Consider the following 24,956-nt stretch of genomic DNA (forward strand, 5'->3'; position numbering starts at 1 on the left):
GTCTTCTATACTAGATGCAATATTTCATATACTTGTCAACGTAAACACTAGCAATCACCACATATAGTCAACCACATATAGTCAACATACAATATACAATTTAAAACAAGATCTCATCATCACTATTCTAAATATAAACAGTATGGAACCGCATCTACATAAGCCACCAAGTCTATTACGTGTGATTCCAGCCTTCTCAATGATTTGATTTTTTATTCAACTCGCTTCGGTTCCTTCGGCTTCTTTCCTACCTCTATCATTAACATAGAAACTTCATTTTCTGATAGGTGATTGGCTACTGGTGAACCCAGTAGGTAATCACCTTCAAAAGTAGCAAACTAAAACATCTTATAAATCCCTTTCCTCCCCGATTATCTGACATTTTGATTTGATTGAAGCTCTACAGAGAGATACAAGCATTTCAATATATGATATTGATATTTTGTACTACTGCTATTTACAGAAGACAAATCAGCTGATAAGAAGATGCCGATAAACGAATTGTGATGTAGAAGACTATGACTATTTCTTAAGGGCCGCCTTATGCATCCTCTTGCATTATTTGCTTAACATGTGACCAAAACATCTCTTGAGGATTTTAACTGTAGTACCTTTTAAATACTGCGGGCTCTACCATGCTGGAAATAAATCACTGGAAATCCGAAAGAGTTTTGTTGTGAAATGACTTGATATTAGACCGAAGTAAGTTTGTTTTGCGTTCGTTTCAGTTATAATGTCAAATGGTTTTCTTACAACAGAGTCAATCCATTTTCCATTGCCTTGCAGGTATTAAAAAAAAAAAAAATCACATTCATCTTTACGAAAGTAGATGTGACTAACACTGCTAATAACAGAACTGTATCCTAGTCATTTTTCCTAGAAGAACAAGTGGAATAAGATCTAAAATTTATGATGAAACTTGAAAATATAGTTATTCTTCTTTGATAATCTGTTAGAATTCCTGAACAGATTATTCGGAATGCACGACAAAATCCAAGGAAAATTCTGTCAAAACGGACAAAATTCAAGGGACAGAATCATAGCCCAATAATAAACGTAAGACTGTTATAGTAAGTATATTATCCAATATTTTCATATGGGTGTATGTGAAATTAATTAAAGTCAGTCTGCCCTTTTATTATAACATTTTTACGTTTTATGGGGTTTTAAGTATTGAGAAAAAAGAGAAAAAATATTTCAGTACATTGAAAAATTACAGATAATATTATATATTATATGATAATTGAAGGAAAAAATAATCATATAGGGTGTGCACTGGTACATCCAATATATACTCCTATGATTCTACCCCTTGGATTTTGTCTGTCTCGTCAGAATTTTCGTTGGATTTCGACCGCTTACATTTTGTCCTCGCCCTTGTTACTACAGCCATTATATACATGAGTTACGACCTGCATAAAAGTACAGTAGGAGTTAAGTATTTCTGTGCTGTATTTTCCTTTTAAAAATCCCTCCCCACATAAAATTCTCTGTCTCCAACGTTTAGGCAGAACGGAAATTAGTTAGAACTGGAATTTCCGTTCTGCTTAAAGATAAGATCATTGGAAAATATTTTCTACGAAGTGCTGGAGGGCCTTTAGGTAGAACGGGAATTAGGCACAATGGGAATGAACCGTTTAACGTACAACTGAATTACACATGCTTCTACCAGGAATCTACCAAGAAGCTCCAAAATACGCATACGAATTTACCGAACCGGCCGTAAGTGTTCACCGCCATAAACCTACAGTACATGACTTGATAATTGACTAATCTCTACCTGGTATTTTATAATTAGACACTATTTATTTCAATATATTACGTGTCAAACAGTTACACATTTGTCTATGACTTCACATGTTTGAATTCACAGTAACATTTCAGAGGTAAATCAACTTAAAATCTAATTTAAGAATATTCACTCGTTCCCTAAATGCTAAAAAAAATAATAGTAGCAATAATATAATCGTACATCAGGTATTATTAAATTCCGAAATTGTAAAATGAATTAAGAAAGTATTTTATTTTTTCGTTAATAATAATTTGTATATAAGCGTCGCAAAGAGCTCTTCGAAAATGTTCTGTGGAGTCTTCTCACCCTTGAAAGAATATGAGTCAGTGACTTTTCCTCCATCTTCATCGTGCAGAGGGTGTAGAACCAGCACAGAGCTCAGAGGCTTCAGTCTGTCGCCGGCTTCCTGTCCTCTCTCGCAGGTCTCCAGGAGGTACATGGAGAAAAATCTTTTCCGTTACGTTTAAATTGTGATTACATTGTACGTAATGGCAGACGTTTAAAGGACTGTTCTCTGAGGCAAGCTAACGCAAGAAACAGCCAATACGAACACGTGAACCAAGGGAAACGTCAAACCGGGGACGTCATTTGGCAAGGGCAGAGGGAGCAAATACTACCTCTCTGAGGTTGAGAGTATATGTTTATATATATATATATATATATATATATATATATATATATATATATATAAAAGTGGTATACTAACAAATATGTGAAACTCTTATGTCCGTGGATAATCTTGCTTCCCTTTTGGCAATGTCGGAAATGACACTTCTGCATCAAGCATTACGACTTACCGCTCATAGATATCAATGAGCATTCCAGACTCTATATTAAAATAAGTAACTTTTTGGTTCCCCTGCATTTTTATACAATAATTGAGGTTCATTCTTATTTTTTCTACTAATTATTTCCCTTATTAATTGGGAAGACATATGACTTTGTAACTGATTTACATAGCTTCACGTGTGCAGTGAAGCTTGCTACCGTTTATTGTAATAATTATTCACTCTATTAATGCTACTATACTCCGCAAAGGAAAAAAAATGATCCGTCGCGTCACCCCTAAAATTTGCCTGATAGATCGCCTATATCGAACTGGTCCTGGGTAAATCGATCAGATGTTTGATCTGGATGTAGTTCTTTACTGCAAGTAATAAGTCATTCTCCAATAAGACAACACGCAATCACGTGTGGGACGCGAAGTCCTACATTTCGTGAATGAAGACAGTTCTAGTTGGGTAGTCCATGGATCCCTTGCCGAATGAATACGTTAGGTCTTGCACTCCAGAGATATTCCCAGCAACAGTTAATGTGCTTTGCGAATGGTTTCCCATACTCCAGGAAGACATCCAAGATATAGTCCTCGCTACGCTTTATCATATCGCAGCTATTCTGCGCCATTGATCTCTGAATTCCAGCTAGGCTCTCGCTTTGCTTACTGTCACACATTACACAAGAAGCGGTAAGTATATATTTGTACTTGCCTGTCTTATTTCGAGCTTCTACTTCTTCTTATTCTTGGTGTTGCATTTTTAAAACTGAGCAGTGTAGTTTTGAATATCTTGAGTGATTGTATACAATTGTAAGAAAAATAAATTTATTTTATCTCTTGGTGATGATATAAATTATTTTTAATACTTCTGAATGGTTTGTTTGTCATCGATTGCTCCAGCAAGAGTTACATGTTATTAAAAATAATAACAATGTGATCAAACAATCGCTAAAGTACATTAAAATTAATTTCAAACTACTTTTGTTCTGGTGGTCACTATGTAAACACGTTAACAAAATTCAACTTGCTTAATCAACATGGTTTATAGTAGAGTTCGTATTTGTCACGAAATTGAGGCATATATCTACTGCAGAGGTCTCCAAACTTATTAACCTAAGGACTTCTACACTAAATCCCAAGGGCCAAGACTAAGGACTCCTGAATAAAATTTTCTAGTGGGGGGGCATCTCCCTAGTTACTATATTACGTTTTGTATTTTTTTACTTGTATTAAGAAAATCTTAAGAAATTGAAGTTGTTGTTATAATCGTGCAGCCATATATTTGTGAGCCAGGGGGGCGGGTCTCACCCTGCCCCACCTTGGGGCGCCCATGGCCAAGACTTCCCACCAACATACTGTAGCACCAGCACTATTTTGTGGGGAGCGACAGAATAATGCGAAACGTCAATTGTACTTGGTTAGTCGAAGTATACAGCGCCAATTTGCAGTGAATAGCAGAACTACAGCATGTTCTGGAAAACATCTGCTGCGTGATTTCTCGTCTGGAATATTCGAGTACGCCGAGGATGCGTGGTATAAATACGAGAAACAACCGAGATGTCAAATTTTGAGTTCAGAGCGACAAGTGCGATCTGAAAAACGAAATATATTGCTACTAATGTGTTTTGTGACAATAGTTTCTTAGTGAAAATATATGGTGTTTAATTGTGAATAGATAAAACCAATATATTTTATTTATTCAGAACCTCGGCTTATAATGGTATTAACTATCATTATTTTAATTTGAAGTTACATGCCTTTTGTGCAGATTTGTAAGTATGGAAATGAAACGAACTAAGTGCAGAATATTCGTGATTGAGTTAAATAATAAGAATAAGGCAATGTGTGTAATTTTCAATGAAACAATAACAGTTCTCAAAGAATACAATATAAAACAATTATCAGACTAAATATTCTGAGAATTACTGCAAATTTAACTTGAAACTTAGAGTTAGAAAAATATGGATCTTGGTAAAGCGAGTTGAAAACTCAGCAATTAATGTTTAAGAAAGTAAATGCTGAATAAGAAGCAGCATCTCCAACTTTTGTTAGTTTCCATTCAATAACGAAACATGGAAAACAACCATTTACTGACGGCGAATTAATCAAGGACAAGGGCGCCCATCAGGGGGGCAAGGTGGGGCGCTCGCCCCCTCTAGAGGAAATTGTACTTGGGAATATCGAAAACCCAATAGAATTTTTACATTAGTTGCAGCAAAATTTGAAACTATATTTGAAACGTCGCTTATACTTGCCCCTTCTTGGAAACCACAAAATCTGCGCCCTTGATCAAGGATTAAATGATTGGAACAGCAGAAGAAATGTGTCCAGAAAAAAAACGAATTTATATAAAAACATCAATTTGTCAATAAACACAATAGCTCGAGGAGTAGACGATATTGCAGAAAATATATATAAGACAGTTGGCTGATAAAAATTGACATTTAGAGTGGTTCTCTTTGGTCCTGGATGAATCACCAGATGTCTCAGATAGTGCCCCGATGTTACTTTTCATTCGAAGGATAGATAAAGGTTATGAAGTGTATTAAGAGCTTCTTAACATTCAAAGCATTCAGAACGCGACCACTGGAGAATATATTTATACACTCACGTTAAGTCTATTCTATATTTAAAAAAAAAATGTTTCACGCATTTTAATAAAAGTCAAACATTCAGTCATCAAGCTGAGACTCTATTTCCGGTAGATTTTGCAGTCGAAATTTTAGGTGCTTTAAAAATAAATTTTGATTTCCGATTTTCAAATGGTGATGCAATTGCAAAAGGCATCAATATTTTTAAAAATATTTTATCGCCGATATAAAAGCCCTTGCTCCAGAACTTCAAATATAAATGATTGATTTGCGGAATAGCGTTATTTCTAAAGAAAAAAGAGATTTTTAGAAGAGTCTGCCACTCACGTAGTTTGGCCGGTTGCATAAATTTGCTCATGGCATTCTTTCCACTTTTGGAACTACTTATCTGTATGAAAAGGCATTCTCCAAAATGAAATACACAAAAAAATATTTACTGATCCAAACTAACTGAGAAAATTAAGTTAAATGATGAGCATTTAAAGTTGCTCTTGATAATTTCCATTAATAATCTTGATCTACAATTGCTAACAATTATCAGTGGAAAGTTACAGCTGAATAATAATTATAATGTTTAATTTCATTATATGAATTTCTTATGTATGTCATTATTATAAGTTTTGAGAATAAATCTCATAGCTTAAATTATAGTTAAAATGTTCAATTTCATTATGTTTGTCAGTAATTGCGTTTCTCAATTAGATATATAAAATCATCTAATTATTATTTTGTATTTAATAAATTTATTAAGACGGTGTTCATGGGCCGTAGTTTGGAGACCTTTGATCTAAAGAAATCGTTTCCATATATATATATATATATATATATATATATATATATATATATATATATATTAGACCAGTGCAGTACTTTTTTACTGTAGTGCAGCTTTCAGTTACGTTAGCAAACACAGAAGATGAAATCTCCAGTAGACTTGCAGCTGTAAAACTGGCCACAGAAATTATGTTTAAATCAGGAAGTTGAGCGGGCCGAGCGATTTGTTGTTCATTCTGATGTTACTCAGGGCACGACTGATCAGGTTTGGGATCTGGTTATGTACAATGGCGCTTTTTTCATGTTGGAAGACAACAGACTTGCTTTTATGGAGCAACATGTGAAGCCTATGATGCACGCATACATATAATTCCTAAAATGTCCTCATAATTATTGCGATTAGAAAAAAAAACTAGAATAGGAGCAATAGGAATACTATGAAATTGGGTCTCATGCCTACGCGGAGTCTCTGTTATCTTCAACTATGTTACGCATGGAATTCAAGATATACGAATATTTGGGCGTCCGCCGTATATAAACCATGCCTGTTGTTAAAAAAAACTCACGGAATAGAAGGAAGTGGCTCACGAACTACAGTAAAATCCCGATTAATCGTGGAATTGGGCGGTGTGACAATCTCAGATATTCCGAAAATGGCTGGAATAGAACAAAAATCAATTGGAAAATGCTTTTGAATATATAGTAGAAGGCCTAGAAAATTATAAGACAATAAACAGTAGTTTTATAAAGTTACAAGTTTGTTGGTTTATTTTTCACACACACAAATATTCACACAAAATATCGGCCAACTGTTTTTCTTTCTTCATGTTAATACACCACTTCCTCATTTGTGATTGTTTTTTTTTAACATTTGGTCAAAAAAGGAAGAAAAAGAAAGACCGCGAATAATCCATAGTTTACTGTATACATATAGATGTCAAACTAATGAAAACACCCATCTGCCGCAACACCTAATCTTTGTGAGTATGTAATAGTGGACATTTGTGAACTGTGGCTGTCTTCTGTTAATATTGAATGATGGTTCTCTTGGTGGCACAAAATTGGAAAATTCTCCCAATTTTCGGAGAAGGTAAATTGTGGATACAGAATTTATTTGGAGAAAGTGTATCAAACATTGTCAGCGTGTTAGATATATCGAGACCAACAGTGTTTCCAGGGCCATGATGGCATACAGAACTCGTGGTAAGAGATCGTCAGATAAGATAAATAATGGACAGAAGCAATACTAGATGAGAATTATTCTCGAACATTGAGAAGGATTTTAACAGACGGTATCTTGAATGATCTGTTTGTTCGGCTCGAACGGAAGCTCCATAACTGCAACATACGAAGTCGGGTTCCGTTTTCGAAACCTCTTGTCATTGTTGCACACGTGGTAGTGGGGAAAGGGCGATGTCGAAAATATAAAATATGAAAGGCTGGTAATTGAAAGAGTAATATAGAGTGAACTTTCGATTATCTGCGATCATTCTTTCCTTTTCTTCTCTTCTTTTGTGATGATAAAGTACAGTATTAAAAGAAAATCAATTCGTAAGAAAATGTTATTTAAAAAAAAAACTTTCAATAAAGAAGGGATGTTATAAGAGAAAACTCAAATACAAATGACCGATTATTTGTACAAAGGTAACCAATAAATTTATAACGACGGAAAACTACTGATTTTTAAATCACTGTTTAATGTGTGTGTGTGTGTGTGTGTGTTTATATGTAAACACCTACTATAAATAAATATTGTTTTAAAAATATTTCCGTGTTGATTTGTGTTCTCTTTGGACCATTATTTGGGATGGCCCCAGGGCCCATTTTCACGGATAATAGGAAGTTTACTGTAGTCTATGAGTCACCTTTTCCGTCTCCTTTCTACCAATATGCAAGGTTTACATGCGGTGGATACTCAAATAAGCTTATACCCTAGATTCTCATTTGTTTTCAATGTTCTTACACTTGTTCTGGTTATTACAACCCATAAAAACTGTCCAAAATGGGAAACCCCGCCATGGCTGGTCCCAAGCCCTAGCTGAGAAAGGGGGAGGGGACCCCCCTCTACGTTCCTTGGTTGCATGCATTGCGGCGGGCAGATAATGAGGAGGGGAAATAGGTTCGGGATAACATGGAGACACGCAATTCTCCAATGTCCTGTAATGTGGTCGGTTTCTTTTTTATGGACTGTACTAAAGGCAGGACAACAACCTACCGGCGGAGGTGAGGCTTCGGCTATCCTCCGAAATGGGCAACTAGGCCGTGCCCTTGGGTCCGGGAGATAAGGCTACGTGGTACCCCAACACGTATGAAAGAGTGGGTAGTTGGTGTGTCCAAAGTGTGGGCGGATCCAACGCCCTACTGGGAGGATAATGTAGGTACTGCTCTCAAAGAGCGTGTAGTACGTGCTCTTGGATCCGGGATGGGATACCTAGTATCCTAACGCACACTCGTACCTGAGGAGCGCTGAGGAAGTAGGTTACGTCCCACGACCCTACCAGGGGAGCCGCCGCTCTCAAATAGCCATTATATTCAAAGTCAGACAGTTTACATCAGTCATTGGGTCTGGTAATGTACGGTGTATGTCTACCGTAATTAGAGGAAGTCTCGTATTGCTTAGACGATCCTACCGGGAAGGGGGTTTCGGATTCCTGCCTGCCGAGGGACTGAACGGAGGTGGGTAAGGGCCCAATCCCAGAAATCTGCGTAACGGCTCTGATCCCGCGGAAGGGAGGAAACTCTGTAAGAGTTAAGTCAAATGGTGACTTAACACGTACCATTGGATCCGGGATGAGATGCAGGAGCATCTCGACGCGTGTGTGGTACCTCTAACGTGAAGGCAGTGGCCAGTTGAACGATAGAAGTAGGCAGGGACGGGGTTGAACAAGCCCCCTCGGGCATTGCCTGGGACCCCGGATTTAAGTTGGACTCTGCCGGGCTGTGGTCATACTGTGGGATTCGGTAGCTCATGAGAATCAATCCCAGGAATCTGGGTAACAGTGAGCATGGGCGGGAGGTGAGCTTGCCTTACAACGCTCGGGCGCCATGCCTGCAGAGCATGGTAGGACTGGCTCGCTTGAAGTCTGTCTCCACCAGTAGGTTAACTGGTAGGCACTCAGGATTTCAGTCTGGCCGAGCAGTGGGCGTATCACACTCCCTCAGAGAATGGGGGTTACATCGCTTAGGGGAGTCAGGATTAGGGGACAAATCCTGGTGGTGCACTTCGTGGACCAGTTCTATGGTCCAAACATGAGCAACTACGGGCGGGGTGTAGAAGCGGTACCCGTCCATTAAAGAGACCGAATGGTCGCAGGCATGCTCTCCATGCATGCAATTAAGCGTGGAATATCTCGACCACCAGCATCAACGTGTCCAAAATGGGGTTACGCCGAGAACATTTGACATTGCACTTGATCTCTTTATACTTACTTCTCGATGGTCTCTTTTTCGGTCAACAAAGCCGGTTGCCGACTCGCAACATTAAAGCCTACTATGTTCCTCTTCCTCTCCGAATTTATTTAGTTCCTCGTTAGCACTTATATAAATAATTTATACCACATACTTTATCCCTCGTAATAGTCGTGTCCGTTTAATATAAAAAAATGTTTTTGTAACCGTAGTTGCTTGGCAACTGTACACAAAACAAAACCAAATAACTAAACTAACTTCGTGCTAAAAAGTGTCGATGTCAAGCAGTCTATTTAACAACTACCATTTTAATAACTTACTCCATGGTCGGGATCGTAATACTTCAAATTTATGGATGCGTTAAAATGTCGAATAATACTTTTGATAAAATGGATACTTTTAAATATCTAGGACCAATATTAACAGATGAAAACCATATTTACGAAGAAATTAAATGTCGACTAAAAGCAGGGAATTCGTGTTATTATTCAGTTCAAAATATCTTGCTGTCGCGAATTCTGTCGAGGAATTTGAAGCTTAAAATATATAAAACGATAATCATGCCTGTTGTTCCGTATGGTTGCGAAACATAGTCTTTTACTCGGAAGGAAGAACATAGATTGAAAGTATTTGAAAATAAGATCCTGAGACGAATATTCGGACCCAAGAGAAACGGAAATGGGGAATGACGGAAACTTCATAACGAGGAACTACATAATTTATACAGTTTATCCAACATTGTTAGGGTCATCAAGTCTATGAGGCTCAGTTAAGCAGGTCATGTAGTCAGGATGGAAGACCAATCGGAAAACGACCATTAGGAAGACCTAGGCGCAGATGGGAGGACAGTATTAAGATAGATCTCGTAGAAATAGGAATACAAAGTAGAAACTGGATCCAATTGACTAAGGATAGAAGTCAGTGGAGAGCTTTTGTGAACGCGGCATTGAACCTCCGGGTTCCATAGGCCATAGGGTTAGTTAGTTATTTTTTTTTCTGTATGTATTTACCTAAACAAACATCCGAAAGTTTCACGGGAAAGCTGACGATAGTCGCAGGGGAAGCTGAGATCTCCTAACTATGAGTATATATCACATAGCACTAAGGTAATTCATATTTGTTGATAATTCCAAAATAACTATTGCTGAAAGTGTCTCTTTCTACAAGTATTAAATGTCTACATTCTCATAGAAAGCACTTGCGTCAATTACCCGCATTGCTGGGTTAAAGTAAGAAAAAATAATATGTTGCATTCTTCAGTCATTTTTTATTATTTCTGAAGCACTCTCTGATATCGATCATTTTCATATATCTCCCTCTCTCCAAGCTGCAGGGTTGAATTTGGATTTAGACGGTATCGAAAGTGTCACTGTTCAGCTTAGCGAACCCGAAAACTATGGACTCGAGGCTAATATCGGTTATTTTCGATCATTTTTATAAATTATATCTTCCCCTTCTCCTCCCCTAAGTTGCGCCCTCAAAGTTAAATGATAAAAAAAATAGCATCTCAGGCCCGAACGTAATTTATGTTGAAAATTTGATCGAGATCTGTCGAGTGGTTTAAGAGTCATTAACTCACAAACATAGCCACTTTTATTTTTATTTATATAGATAGATAGATATGATTCACAAAGTGTGATTGCCATGTTTCTTTAAATTTTACGTGAAAATGATATTCCAATATTTACCTATTTTACGATTTAGGTACCAGAAACTAGTCACTTGTAATTGATACATTTATAAATAAAAATTTACGCTGAAAATATTAATTCACTTACCTTTCGCTAAGAAAACATATTCCCATCTGTCAACGAGGTGTCCTCGGACACTACTATTGTATAGAATGGATATAAAATACACAGCCTTCAAACTGTTTATTGACTTAAAAAATTCTCACGATTCCCTCCTTTTCACTTCCGATCTAAGGAAAGCCTTTCCCGAATGCAATTATACAGACAGTGTTGCGTAAAAGGAAAGTTCTTCAAATGAAGTAGTAGTTGCTGGCATGCTCTTCGTGAGTTTGTTGCTTCGCCATGAGGAGGACTTGAGAGAAAGTGTGTGGAAAGTGTACTACATCCATCTGTTAGTCTGTTTTTGTTTACTAACATTAATTACAATACATCATTATGCGCTAAGCATACCGGTACTTGTTTGTAGGGAACAAGAACGAAAAATTAGATCATACTTTTAATTTTATTCTTCCCGGACATTAAACACTGATTGTACCGGCTGCACGTGACAAAACATCAATGTTAACATTTAATATTTTAATCTCTTATCATCTATTAATAATGAATGATTATCCACGAAATCTTTGATTCAGACAATCATACAATTTATTAGCCAATTATGTTGCTTTATGGATTGGAAGATGCGCAAAGCATACTTAATTAAATAAACGCTCCACTGACAAAAGCTATGGTGATTGTAACGAAGCGATCGGTTATATAGAAGTAGGGGGGGTGAAACTAGAACAGGTGACTAGTTTTTGATACTTGGGCAATATTATTAGTAATGATATGAAGTGCGAGCGTGAAATAAAAGCAAGGATAGGAATGGCGAAAGAAGTCTTTAGGAGGAAGAAAATATTATTTTATGGGACCTTGAATAAAGAGTTGAGAAACTCATAAAATGCTTCGTGTGGAGTATTGTACTATATGGGGCAGAAACATGGACATTACATAACAAATGATGAAAAATGAATGGAATCTTTCGAAATGTGGATGTGGAGAAGAACGGAGAGAATTCGAGCGGGAAACAAATGAGAAGCTCTTAGAAATGGTGGGGAAGAAAAGAACAATTTTAGATATTATTAAGAAGAGAAAGAGAAAGTGGTTGGTACATTGGTTAAGAAGGAACTGTATAATAAGGGACGTTCTAGAGGGTATGGTGGCAGAAAAGAGATGGTGGGGCGAAGGAAATTACAATTAATGGGCGTGGGTTAAACTGAAAAATCGTATGTGAAGACGAAGAGGTTACCGAAAAACTGTGGAGCATGGAAACTTTTCAGTTGTGGCAAGTGACCTGGTAATAATGGCAGAATATCTATGATGATGATGATGATGATGATGATGATGATGATGATGATGATGTATATGTATGAAAATGGCTACCATATTATTTGAATAATAAAATATGTAATAAGAAAAACACATATATTATAAATCAAAATTAGTTACAATTATGTTTCAAAGAAAAGTTAAAAGTAGATGAAATACAAAATTTTCGTTCCTTATACTGAAAGTTTGAAATTCATTTCAACGAAATGATTTAACATACGTTAAATAGGAAAACGGGAAGGAGCTTTTCAGAAAAATCTCGCAATTCTAAACATTTCTTTATACATACTGGCGTTCACTGCAGCGACATTTAATTGTATACATACATTATACTAGGCTTATGAAATAAGAAACAACTTACCTTACGGATCACCAAGAATAATCGAAAATTAAAGGAAATCACTTGGTAACGTTTACACCTTCATTTTCTCTTGTAGCTCAACTTTTTCTCTCCTATTTTCCGGAAACATCCTATCATTCTACCTCTGTATACGAATTTGTTAATACGTTTTCTGACTTGCCACTTACATACACACACACACAGACATACAGAAAAGGAAATGTTTTAAACTATAGATTGATAAGTTGCTTTGTTTCACAAGTACTATGTGAACCAGAAAGATAAGAAAAACAAAAGTAATCAGAGCATATGTTTGTAGGTTATTGACAATAATCACATATCTAATAGACTAAAGCGGAAAGAGTTAAATCTTAATAGAATAGTAGAAACGACCAACAACTTATGACAATTTCTTCACTAACAACAACGGTGACTGGCGTTCAAGTAGGTACGTCACAGAATGTATTTTACTATTCTGTTTATGTTTTAGCTTTAGAGTTTGCTTTTCATGTAATTTAGCTACAAAGTAATATTAGAGTAGGAAGACCAAAACTGAATTTTCAAAGAAACTGTAAGATACAAAAGACATGAAATGGATTACGAATTTTATAGCCCGTAAATCCACCAGAACCTGTGATTCGAAGGGATCCGGTGAGCAGAAAAGACATAAGCAGACCTGTGAACGGTATAACCAAAACAGATCTCATCACCCGGAGTTACCAAGACGGATCTAGCGTGACTCGTAAACGACGGAACATTATCGACATACACATGGAGAATATGTATGAGAATTCTAATGTTTTTCTAACAAACAGTATTATCTTCTCGCTGTCTACCTGTCTTCTAATTAAAGCTTGTGAGAAGAGTTTTCTCCTTTGTTGTGTGTCAAAACATTGCACTGAAAGTTAATTACAAGGTCTATCAGAGTATCAATCCATGTGAATAACTAAACATAAATTGTATGTGTTCCTGTTATGAAGGATCGTCAAAAAGTAAGTAGCAAGTCAGTGAAACTTCTGTAGATATAAGTGGTACCGCTGACCCCAAAGAGTGTTTTCTTAGACCGTTCAAAATCATTGCATAATTTTTCAGTATGAAGAGACGAATAAACTTCAGGTTATATTTGAAATGATCAAGACATGATACTTTGATTAAGAAATGTCAAATCATGTGAATATTCGAGTTCATGTATTGGACATCATTAATCTAATATAAATAAAATAAAGAGTTTATTTTGTCTGTCTGTCTATCTGTGTGCGGTCTGGGGACCAGACGAGTGGACCGAAAGTTACCAAATTTGTGTCACGGGTACCTTGGTCCAGGCTCCAGGCCGAGGCCAGGTTTCTTTTTAAATTTCGAACTAGGGGGGCGTTTACCGGAACATGTAAAAATAGTTGAAAATGACCGATATTATTGTCGAATTGATAGTTTTCGTGAACGCTGAGATCAATGGTGGTACTTCGATCGCATTAGGTTACAAATTCACCCCATTCGGCTGTGGGCCGGGGGCCACTGAGAGTTGGGTGATACCGAGACATGTAAAAGTAATTCAAAATGACCGATATTAGTGTCAAATCCGTAGTTTTCGCGGTCGCTAAGATCAATGGTGAAACTTCCATTAGCGATGACTTTCAAATTCAGCTATCATTGTATGCAGGTTGGGGTTCACCTGCGGGGTGAGGGGTTACCGAAACATGTAAAAATAATGCAAAATGACTGATATTAGTGTCAAGTCCATAGATTTCGTGGGTGGTCGCTGAGATGAATAGTGATACTCGTACAGGCGTTGACTTCCAAATACAGCCCCCATGCGAAGAATGGATATTTCAGCTAGTTCACAATAAAATTCTGAAGTAATGCTGTAGAGCTGATATCTTAGCTGCTTCTGAGTCATCGAGTCTGTCCAGATCACCAGGTCATACCAAATCTGGAAAACGAGACCCAAACCTAGGAGGTAATTTAGACAAAAGTCGTGACTTAAGTGACTCGATGACTCGTCCAGTGCTGAGGCACAGAACCATTAAAAAAAAAAAAATCCGAATATATAGTAACAAATTTGTTTCCTGTAAAACAGAAAATTAATTGTGGGAATACTAATTAATTACATACAATTCTTTGTTTAGCTTCATTGTGACAACACTCCTGTAACTAGAGATTCCAATGACTTCTAAGGTTGGTTGCAAGAATTGATGCAGCCTGGTCTCGAAAAGACGTAGTAAAAGTGGTGTCTCATCTCGGAAAGTGTATCTTTCCCTAGTGCTTCTTCTCATGAGCAGTAGCGTCATTTCAAATTTTGTCAAGGGGATGGGGGACAAAATTGCCTACCAACATAAAAGTTTCACGTTTTTAGTGCAAAATCGAGCTTGGATACTTTTGCACTGCACAAATGACGCTCCTTTTCGGACGCATCACTAATGACTGCGGGCGGAAGGATAAAATGAAAATGAAAATCAAATATTTCAGTTTAACGTCCCATTCCCATTATTAAGGATAAAACGAGAGTGGGATAAGTTTTGCTTGAAACTCTAAAGAGCCAAGAAATATCAACTGTTTTAGGATTTATGAACAAGGGGTACGATAAGCAATGCAACAATACTATTTATACACAATGAAAATCGGTTACAGTTTCACAGTTTTATCTTTTATACATTCGATAGGTTTCAGTTTTATCTTTTATATATTACAATACTTTTACCAAATGACGTGCCTAATGTATAATTTACTAGAAAAGCAAACCTGTGAGTAGTTTATTTTTGGATCAAAAGATCCCATATATTTCAGGCAAAAATTTTCTTGTAGGACTTATATCTGGAGAACTACATATAGTGTAGCTAAACCAAAACTATCACTTAACTCAGTATAATTGCTTATTCCGTTAAAAAAAAAAAAACTCGATTTAAGGGCCGTTCAAAAATTGTGTAGTCCCTGATCAAAAAAATCCAATATATTTCCTTCAATGAGATTTTTTTTGTACGCCTTATATCTGGAGAACTACATATAGTGTAGCCAAACCAAAACTATCAGTTAGTTCACAAGGAGACTTACGGAAGTGTCACTGGCCGATTTGAATGAAATTTTGCAGACCTGTAGAACAGCGCTTCCCAACCTTTTCCAATTTGCGGCACACTCATATAAATATTATTATTATTATTATTATTATTATTATTATTATTATTATTATTATTATTATTATTATTATTATTATTATTATTATTATTATTATTATTATTATTATTATTTGTACATATAAAATACAGTGGTATTTTTTTCTCTGTGATTATTGATCTCCTCACAGAGGAGAAAGCTCGATCACTGGTTTTCCACCGTGATAAATCATTATGCATATTTTCCATTCTAATTTAAAACTTGACAACAATTGCAATGAAATACAGGACTCAGGTTTCTAAAAATACAATTCCTTTTTCGAAGACTGTATCCAACCTTTTACAAAGAAGGAAGATCACTAAATAATGAACGAACAAACAAATCTCTTACTTTTAAAACAGAAATGTAGGTAATTTGTATGCACGTTTGCTTTGTCGAAAGGATTGAATGATATTTTAAAATTTCAAGTTACGAAATTGTCTGCAACAATAAAGAAGCAATAATGATCATAACAATGATAACAAATCCTTTTTTCAACGTTAAAAATGTACAGAAAAGTAAGTCAAGTGTGATACTTAAAATTGTATATTCATAGTAGAGGTTCATAGTAATGTGAAATACAAATATACATTTTTCCCTATGTCTTGCAATTTGATTGCTATAGAATTAATAATTTTGTTTCAATTTCCTCGCGGCACACCAACGGCCCACTCGCGGCACACCGGTTGGGAAACGCTGCTGTAGAATATCAAAAAGTAATCGACACATTTTTTTTTTTTTTTTTTTTTTTTTGTTTCAGCAATGATGAAGATTTAAGAGCGGAAACCACCCTTTAAACGTTAGGGGTGGTCTCTAAGCATAGACCGAAAACAATAATTTAATATAGAAGAAAACATACTGCCAGAGGTGTTTTAAGACAGCTGATTCAGAATCTGACGTCAAAATTACAGAATTCAAAATGGCGGATCCAATATAGTGATTATAATTACAAAATGTCTTCTGGCTTGAAATTCTCTGCAGTTACCCAAGAACAATTATAGTTGGCAGAGACTACTGAGAGGAGGTTTTTGTATTTATTTTAATGGGATGCTTGATTAAAGTTAGTCTCTCACCTCTCACTATAGCGTTTACAGGGACACAAACAGTAGAAAGTGTGACACACTCAACCTTCTATGACTCACCATACAGCCTTTAATTTCTAAAAATAGTGTTGTTATCATCGTTGTTAATTGTTTTGCATTAAAAGAATGGAACGTTTGTCCCTATGGTCCAAAACAATCTCTTTTAATCTGAAAATGTCCTTGTGAAAGCATCAAATTCGGGAAAATTAACATCAGGTCTTGTGAGATCATGGTTTGAAGAGGTTTTTCTCCAAATGTCTAATGTAAAGTCAATTTTGTTATTAGATTCGTGAAGTGGTCACAATTCATCAACTTTTCAATCTATTTTACGTACAAAAGAGTACCTCAAAATAGAAACAATTCTGCAACTAACAACTAGTGGAATTCAGCCTCTTGATGTGTTCGTCTTTAGGCCATGGAAAAAACTTTTCGAGACATTTTACTGATATTGTCCTCTACAACTATAACATAAATTTACATCTCCGTAATAATATAATTTAGATCCAAATCACTGATTCATAATCAGTTTTCTTCTCCCAGATTTGCAAATCTTATTAGATATGCGTGATACAAAAATAGTTATTTGGAAAAAGATTGTGCAACCTTTTGCGGTTTGTCACAGTTATTGCCGCAATAAGGTGAGCTTGGTGTAAACAATGTTTATGCATCACACACTTTTTTTTTTTTTAACGAAATATCATTACTGTGAAGCGTTTTCTCATTAAATTCATAATTATAACAATTGAGAATATATGAAGTTCTGACAGTGAAAGGCGAGGGGACTCACTGTACATATGTTTCCGAATAAGGAGAGGTGCAGAGACTCACTTCAATCAAGCATTCCGTTAAAATAAAGATGTTTCAAATCAATAGAAAGGGGTTTCAAATTGGTCTGCAATTTCTCGTAGTAACCCTTGCCAACTATAATTGTTCTTTGTTAACTGCAGAGAATTTCAATCCAGAAGACATTTTGTTAATTGTAATCATTATATTGGATCCCCCATTTTGAATTTTGTAATTTTGACGTCCGATTCTGAATCAGCTGACCTAAAATCCCCTGGAAGTATGTTTTCTTCTATATTAAATGATTTTTTTATGTCTATGCTTGGAGACCACCCCTAACGTTCAAAGGGTAGTTTATACTCTTAATTCTTCACCATTGCCAAAACAAACAAACAAAAGGAAAAAAACGTGTCGATTATTTTTCGATGTTATACAAGTGTGCAAAGTTTCATTCAGATCGGTGAGTGACACTTCCGTAAGTCTCCTTATCAGTATAATATGCTTATTTCGATTTGGGTTCCGTTCAAAAATTTTGACCCATGTCCCACTTTGTTTGTAATTATTGGTCAAGATCGCAATCTTTTGATGCATTTTTTTTAGATCATTTCTTAAATTCTTGGCTAAGATCGCAATCTTTTGATCCATTTTTTGGATCATCCTAAAACTCTTTTGCTCACATTGAATTAACAAAATTTAAAATTTCCTGATTTTTCGTTCAACCATTGAATTTGATTGATTGTTTGTATAATAAAAATTTTATCGTAGATTTATCTTGTAGTATATAATGTATTGTACTATTATTAAAGCAATTATATGTACGCACACCAAAAGTACGTGTCGTTTCGTTCTCATTTCCAAGAACAAGGAACTAACTTGGAACTAACAGAGAACTAACTTGTGTCTATTTCTCAGCAAACCCTTTCTTTTCATTGATACGCAGTTACATCTCTATATAGCATGTTGCATATCGTCGCTGCGCCTCGAAGAACCGGTATGTGACATTTTTGTCGAAAATGAGTTATGAGGTACAAATAGAGATGCAAAAAAGCCGGCTTTTTTGAATCGATGTTTTTTTTTTACATAAAAAGCCAGCTATTTTGGGGAAAAAAATGAGAATTTTGGAAATTTTGGCTTTATTTATTTTCATGATTTTTCTATCTAAATAGCTTTCTTATAGTATATTCTATAGTTAGATAAGAATTCCATGACCTAAATTCCATATTTCGCTCTGAAATTCACCATCAAGATGGATGGAGCACATGTTTTACGAATTAAAGCTAACATGAAGAATGTAGTATTTGAGGGCAATTTTAGATTCTATTTAACTTTATTTTAACTTTTGAGTTATCGACATTTTTTTCTTCTCGGGATCATTTCAGTTTGTCATCCGTGTTTCATTTCTAAGAGCTTAGTAGTCTAGCTTCTAGCGCAAAAGTTAAACTTACGTTTTCTATATATCCGTCAAACCATACTTCCACATTTCTGTTATACTATAGCTGTGCAATGATTTAGCAATAATTTTCCGGATACAACCTTGAATATCAATTTATACAAATAATCAGTAGCGGATTTAGAAAAGTACTTTGGGAGGAGTTTCTCTGATTGTTTCGTTTTCTAAAAAGTCCTAATTTTATTTGGGAGGTGCATGAAGTTTATGAGTACAGGCATAACTAATATTTCGTTTAGTTTATATATTTAGCAATAATCTTCCGGATACAATCTTGAAGATCATTTTATACTGAGAATCAGTGGCGGATTTAGAAAAGTATTTTTGGAGGAGGTTTTTCTTACTAATGTTTAGTTTTTGAAAACATCCATAATTTTTATTTGACGGGAACTTAAGGTTTATGAGTAAAGGCATAACTAATAGATATTTCGTTTGTTTTAGATATTCCGTAACTTTGGGGAACAGGCTTCAGTCCAAAAGACCGCCCCCCCCTAACCTTCGCAAAACCGTCACTGCTGGTAATTAGTAATAATAACGATTTAAAAACAATAAGAAAGGAAGTCAGCCAGCTCGCAGTACACGCACTATTTCTACATTCACAGATGGAATGAAGAAAAGCTTTGTCAGAATGGTCGAATGCTGGGTTGAATCCCGGACTTCCCGATAGAAGCGCAAAAGCTAATCACTCAGTCATGTCTGTTGTGCAATTGTATTTAGCTTAAATATATTCCGTAGTCCTTTTTTGGTAGGAGGGGGAGGGAGTTTCGTAATGATATGTTGAATCCCTCTTGTTAAAAATTCAGAAAACTTGAGGATTGGGTAAACCGTGATGGTGTTTATATAAAACTTAACTGTAGAATTTCAAGAATATACAGAACCAAAAGCTCTAGATGTGCAGCCTTTAAGTGTATCATATAAATCTAAGTATTTCTTTTATGTTTTAATTTTATTTTGTTTCAAAAAGAGGCTATGGAATATTTTGAAGTAAAAATACTACATACAATTTTGCTAGTTATTTGTGTATTTTTTAAAAAAAGAAGTGTTTACTTTTAGAGTGCTAGTTTACACCAGCTGTTTTTTAATAACTGGTTTAAACCAAAAAAAAAAAATAAAAAGAACTAAAAATGCGAATCGTGTGAACTTCATGGTGACGTTTCCACATATCAAACCATCTGCATTAGTTTTATTTCCTTTTCACCTTTTAATCAAGGTGTCCCATGTTCAATTCTCTGTCGAACCACAACCCTTCTTTCATGCGTAAACCAAGTAGCGGTTCGGATGTCACTTTAAGCGAAAGTCTTCTTGATACCTCGGTATTACGTAAGGATGTTAAGCCTAAACATATGAAACGAAACGAAATTGTATATTTCTGAATGCCTGAATGCCTGCTGTTTTATAAAGAAGCCAAGGTTGCTTAAATATATTGATAGAAATTGGCAAAATTTATCGATTGCCTACGTAGCTTCCAATATGAGCTTGTATTGGACTTTCAGTGATATCTACATACTAAATTTGTAATTTAATGTCTCAGTTTTAGCGTATTGATTATGATACGTTGACCTTTAAATTTTACATGCAAAGCAATAACAGGATTTTCCCGTTATTGTTTTACATTTAAAGTAATGACGGGATTTTCCCGATGGCTAGGGCGTTAGTTTCTCAATTTAAGAAATTTACTGACCGGACTTCTTTAAGCTTATGGGACCTCTTCCAGCATAATCCCGTTGTTGCATAATAACACCAAGGCGAAACAAACTTATTTCTGTGAATATGTAATATAAATACATAAGCAAAATATCTAAATTTAAAAACCTTGTTTAAACCAAAAAACCTGGTTTAACCCCCCCTCCCAAAAAAAACGGGTTTTTGACATTTTTAAAAACAACCATGGTTCTTGTCAACCCTGCTTACTTTTGTATATAGGAGGTTAAAAAATTCTTATTACATACATTGATTAATCCTTTGGAATTCATAACTTAAATATGTTGAAGAAAAATGGTTTGAAATACCTTTTCGAAATTCATGGTTTATTTTCGAGGTTTTATATTATTATCGGCATCAAACACCAATTAAATGACATTTTGTGTTATAGAGAAGCGAAACAAAGTCTGCTTTATCAATTTAAAGCAGAATTTTGAAAAAAGCCCAAAATTTCCCAAGCAAAAAAGCGAAGCAGAAAAAACCGAGTTTTTTTTTTAAAGCCGTTTTTTTTTCGAGCCCTTGCATCTCTAGGTACAAATAAACCAGAAAGCTGTCAGATAGCGTCCCATATGTGATAAGTGAATATTCAATTGTTTCGCCACAACAATGAAAAAATAATATATTGAAATCAAAGGCTTTAAGTTCTTATCACGTACGTATCGATTAGTGCATACACATCCTCTATGTGCTTATAAAGGCGCAATAAACACTAAAATAGTAATATAGTATTGTTGAAGCAAGCTACAACAATGTCCAGTGCATAATATACGCAGAAATAATTTTCTTATATTTTTCAAGAGTTACCGTGTATCTGGCAAAATTTTAAGAGTTTGGAATGTTTTTTGCTTCTCCTTAAAATTTGTGGTTTTAACACATAGCGATTCTTCGAGGCGCAGCGACAATATTCATCTTTGGCAGTATGATTCGGATAACTGGAAAATTGCACTTCCCAGGGATGATCTACTGGCAAAATGTGTCCAAGAAGATAATTCTTGAAGTCTGGAAACAACCAGCAGTCGCTCGGGGCTAAATCTGGTGAGTAGTGTAGGTGTGGCAGAAGTTCACTACAATGGTCAGCCAAGAATGAGGTCAGAAGATTAGAATGATGTGGCAGTGCATTTTCAATGTGGAGAATGACATTACCATTTGCCATTTGTGGTCGTTTCTTAGTCAATTTTGGCAAACATACTGTATCCAAAAACGTATGCTCGTAAACGTACTTGCTCGTAATTGTTTGACCTTTTGGAACAGGGTGGGATAATATCACTTCCTGGGAATCCCAGAAGCATACAGCACCTTCTCACGAAAGGAAAGATTTTAATTATTATCAAATATGGTGGCTTTATGTAAAACAAAACTCACTCAGAAGGTTTTGTTTCTGTAGCAGTAGTCCAAGATTATTAAATTATATAATCATCATCACAAATATTCTTTCATTATTGACCGATCATCTGCTGCAACCGATAAGCTTTCATGCACCCTAATCTCTTCGTCTTCACGTACGATTTGTAGCCCGTAGCACCACCTCCCTCTTTTTCCTGCCACCATACCTAGTAGCACGTCCAATGATATAAATCTTAACATTAATTCTTAATAATTACAACATATTTCAAAAATAATCAGCATTTATTTATATGAAATGGAATGACATATTTCAGTTTAACGTCCCAGGATTATGCCTTTTATGTGACATCTATTTATAGACAAGTGTATTATTTATTAGTCTGAAATTTTGTTGATTGGTATAAAAACATGTTTCATTTCTAATCGAAAATTACAATGCACACTAATGCAGGAACGACATTTCTCGTGGAATAAGAAATGCATAGATGGATATTGGCTTCTTAACGTGAAATTATCTATGTTTCAACAACTGACGAAAGCTGACAGCTATTGTTTCCAAGGATGTTATAAATAGAGGATCTGCCCATATGTAACTTCATCCTATTAAATCGGTGAAGTCAAAAAGCAACCGAGCAACCGGCACGTCTGATTGGCTACTCTCGTTTCTACCATCGTCTGATTGGCTACTTTCGTTTCTGCCATGATTGTTGGCTCAAAACATTGCAATCCTATTGGGCGGAGTGGGCAGAGTAGGGGATGGCGAAACTGTGACGTATGGCTTCAAGGTTTTGTAGTAAGGGCAGATCCTCTATTTTATAAAATCCTTGATTGTTTCATACAAGCAATATTTTCATATGAAGCAAGGTGATCCGTAGTGTGTATGAGTCACTGTATCAGTATTTCAATGCTGTATTTTCTTTCTTTTTACTTGACTCACGTGTTGCTATCAGTTGTTATTTTTTTCACTTATTTCCTAATGTTATTAAAGAAGAAAAAAACACTTTTTTCTGGAGCGGATTGGAACCACTGATCTTTAGCTACATCACTGTCTTTTTCCGTATTATTTTATCACTGGTCTACCAGTCAGAATTTTAGTTGGGCTTACTTTCTGGCTTATATAGATAGTCTCTCAAAGAAGTTTTCTCTTGTCATATTTCGATTGAAAGTTTCCTTCGTTTACTTCATATATTTGTAAATCAAAGCTTGGATAAAAATATTAGGATTTCATTGTTAATATTTATAATAATTTCATGATAGGAAAATACTGGATATGTTTTGAAAAAATGTTTTGTACATGGTCTAATCCGAAATTTATTCGCGATTTCGAAAGTTAATGTAGCGGTATTATTTACACGCTGTTTATATATATATATATATATCTATATATCTATATACCCTTAACGGCCTCATAGTATTATAAAGTACTCAAAATAAATTTAATTATGATTTTTTTTTTTAAAATTGGTACTTTATAATAGGGTATAAGTCATTTTCCAAGGAAAAATTTAAACGGATAGACTACTTTTAGGGATAAGTTCTTTATGGATGATTGTCTCAGAAACGACTCAGACGATGTTGTTTATCATATATTGCATAAACAAATATTTCATCAAAGCCTTATAATTCGGCATGTCATTTCTCCAGAAAAAAATCTGCAAAGGATAATTTATCCTTGACGTGGTAGAGTAGTTTTTATGCCCGAAAGTTTTCTCGAATACGTTACAAGCGATTTTATTATTTTATAAATAAATCTATATATTAATAGCGGTGTCTGTGAACAAAAAACTTCGGATCCAAATTGAAAGTGACTATGTTTGTGACTCTTAATCTCTTGAACCATCCGACCGATCTCAATCAAGTTTTTGAGGTAGATGCAGTTCTGGCCTGTGAGTGTTTTTAGCTATTCACTTAGACCAGCGTTTCCGAACCTTTTTCAACTTGCGGCACACTACGGGTGTTACTTGGATTCTCGCGGCACACTTATAGATATTATTATTTGTAAATATAAAACACAGTGGTATTTTTCTGTGATTATTGATCTCCTTACAGAGAAGGAAGCTCTATCACTGGTTTTTTCCCGTGGTAAATCATTATGCTTATTTCTCATTCTAATTTAAAAATAGAAAACAATTGCAATGAAATATTGGACTCAGGTTTTTAAAAAAATACGCTTTCTTTTTAAAAACTGTATCCAACCTTTTACTAAGAAGGAAGATCGCTAAATAACGAACAAACAAACAAATCTCTTTTACTTTTAAAACACAAATGTAGGTAATTTGTCGAAAGGATTGAATGATATTTTAAATTTTCAAGTTACGAAATAGTCTGCAATAATAAAGAAACAATAATGGTCATAACCAGTGGCGGCTGGTACTATATGTTGCATGGTTGTGCAACCGGATATGTTTTTTTAATACTACAGATATTTAAAAGTATTAAAGTAGTGTATCAGTAAAAAATAAACCTTTGCTCTTGAGCGCAAAACAGTATTGATGAATTTCTAAAAAAATAAATTTAAAAAACTGAAAGAAAGAGAGTGATTTACAAATCCAGTGGCAGAGAGCGTTGCAACTGGAAGCAGTAACATTGAGCATATGGCAGCGAGCTCCTATCTCTTAACATGAGGAAGTGGATTTATTCTTGCGTCGCTGCTATCCTCCCGTATACCTCTTTTCCAGTTGCTACTTCGTTTTCAACTGGTATACAACAGTCAGCT

General features: G+C 35.3%; 1 protein-coding gene across 1 annotated transcript in view; it reads right to left on the minus strand.

Annotated features, from left to right (window-relative positions):
- Positions 1 to 11,252, minus strand: part of LOC145666789 (facilitated trehalose transporter Tret1-like) — a 99,986-nt gene extending 88,734 nt beyond the window's left edge. The window contains exon 1 of the mRNA XM_081734348.1: positions 11,119 to 11,252. The gene's annotated coding sequence lies outside the window, so the exon portion shown is untranslated. The remainder of the gene's footprint in view (positions 1 to 11,118) is intronic.
- Positions 11,253 to 24,956: the final 13,704 nt, after the last annotated feature.

The sequence above is a fragment of the Thermobia domestica genome, chromosome 12, assembly GCF_964235325.1.
Source record: "Thermobia domestica chromosome 12, izTheDome1.hap1.1, whole genome shotgun sequence".
In the NCBI taxonomy this organism is placed as follows: domain Eukaryota; kingdom Metazoa; phylum Arthropoda; class Insecta; order Zygentoma; family Lepismatidae; genus Thermobia; species Thermobia domestica.